Here is a 2500-nt window from a genome sequence, read left to right on the forward strand (position 1 = left end):
AACCTGATGGCTGGCGAAATGCCGCTAATCATTTTACTTATCATCACGTTCTAACGATTCTGTCCTTTTCTCAAGTAAAGCTGGTCTTTATTGTCATTTAATAATTATGACACATTCTAAAGAAATACTGAAATCGGGTATTAATAGATTAAAATATTATGTAAAATATTCGAGTAAATAGGCGCAGGAGTGGCTGTGTGGTAAGTAGCTTGTTTACCAACCACATGGTCCCGGGTTCAGTCCCACTGCGTGGCACCTTGGGCAAGTGTCTTCTGCTATAGCCTCGGGCCGACCAAAGCCTTGTGAGTGGATTTCGTAGACGGAAACTGAAAGAAGCCCGTCGAATATATGTATATATATGTGTGTGTGTGTGTGTGTTTGTGTGTCTGTGTTTGTCCCCCTAGCATTGCTTGACAACCGATGCTGGTGTGTTTATGTCTCCGTTACTTAGCGGTTCGGCAAAAGAGACCGATAGAATAAGTACTGGGCTTACAAAAGAATAAGTCCTGGGGTCGAGTTGCACGATTAAAGGCGGTGCTCCAGCATGGCTGCAGTCAAATGACTGAAACAAGTAAAAGAGTAAGAGTAAAAAATGGTAGCTAAAAGTAAAATCGATTTCTTCGATGGTATTTTTCTCTTTGATGAAATGAAGATTATTATTTGTTTTTGGTTTTTGTAATTGGTTTACAAGTTTCTTATGTAAATTCGTATATTGAAACATATTTCGGTGTATCTTGGGAGGGTAATTAGGCCAAAGACAAACACATGCTCTGGTTGTATTTCCTTTATTTTTATTAGTTCATTGATTAATTAATCGACTGTTTGAGTAATTGTTTGGTCAATTAATTGATGGAATCAACGATTAATCAACCAATCGATGAGTTATTGGTTAATTATGTGACTATAGGAACAAGGCCTGAAATTTTGATGGCGCGGGGGGGGGGGGTAGTTTATTGCGATCGACCTCAATGTTCAACTGGTGCTTATTTCATCAACGCCGAAAGGGTGAAAGACAAAGTCGACCTCGGCGGAATTTGAACTCAGAACGTAGCGGCAGACGAAATACCTATTTCTTTACTACCCACAAAGGGCTAAACACAGAGGAGACAAACAAGGACAGACAAACGGATTAAGTCGATTACATCGACCCCCAGTGCGTAACTGGTCCTTAATTTATCGACCCCGAAAGGATGAAAGGCAAAGTCGACCTCGGCGGAACTTGAACTCAGAACGTTGCAGCAGACGAAATACCGCTAAGTATTTTGTTCAACATGTTAACGCTTCTGCCAGCTCACCCCACATTAACTTATGATAACAATAATCCTTCCTATTAAAGGTACTAGGCCTGAAATTTTGAGAGAGGGGACTAGTCGATTACATCGACCAATTCACCGATACCCAAATGATGAAAGGAAAATCCGACCTCGGTGGAATTTGAACTCAGAAGATGAAGACCCGGCGTTTTAACGATTCTGCCGGCTCGCCGCCTTACATATTAGGTTGATGCATAATTATTGCGGTTTTTTTCAATAAATTTTATTCAACAAAAACAATAACAACATTTAACAAAAACATCTTTAAGTGATTATTTCGGAGCATATTCACCATCTACTTCAATTTCTGCTTGGTATTTTGTTTAAGTTTGAATTTTGTTTAAAATTGCGTTTTGTTTAAATTTTTTGTTGAATAAAATTTATTGAAAAAAAAAAAAGCCGCAGTAATCATGCACCAACTTAATAATTTGCAATAATAATAGAAGTGAAATAAAACCAAATTATTGGGAAAATGGCCCACTCGAGATACAACAGAAAAAAAGAGAATGTAATTAATATTGAATAAGAGTGTAATTAATATTGAATAACTTAAGATTCTGATTTAAATAAATATTACATAAATAACTTTTACATTACATTATTTACATTATTTACAATTGACGGATATTTGTCCTCATCTTGTTTGTTGTTAGCACAACATTTCGGTTGATATACCCTCCAGCCTTCATCAGGTGTCTTGGGGAAATTTCGAATCTGAGTTCTCATTCCTAAGATATTTTAACATTGAAAAATGCCTTAGGAATGAGAACCGAGGTTCGAAATTTCCCCAAGACACCTGATGAATGCTGGAGGGTATATCAACCGAAATGTTGTGCTAACAACAAACAAGATGAGGAAAAATACCCGTCAAATGTAAATAATGTACGTAATTCCTCATCTCTTAAATATAGAACTATATTAACTTTTACATTACCTTAGAAATGCGAAGAACAGTTCTGCAAGCGTCGAAGGAAATCTGGAATTGTAGAAACACAAGCCTACGTTTTATAGTTTATCTAAATGTTTATTAAGTGCGATGTCTTTTGTGATTCACCTATTGTTTTGACCTTAATGTATTAAAATGCAAAATGGACATTATTTTTCTCAACATGTATTGACTAATTATATTTGCTGGCAGTTTTCTTAAACGTTTCTTAGATTATTTCGTGAGAAAACATATAAATTTG

Source organism: Octopus sinensis, linkage group LG18 (genome assembly GCF_006345805.1).
Source record: "Octopus sinensis linkage group LG18, ASM634580v1, whole genome shotgun sequence".
In the NCBI taxonomy this organism is placed as follows: domain Eukaryota; kingdom Metazoa; phylum Mollusca; class Cephalopoda; order Octopoda; family Octopodidae; genus Octopus; species Octopus sinensis.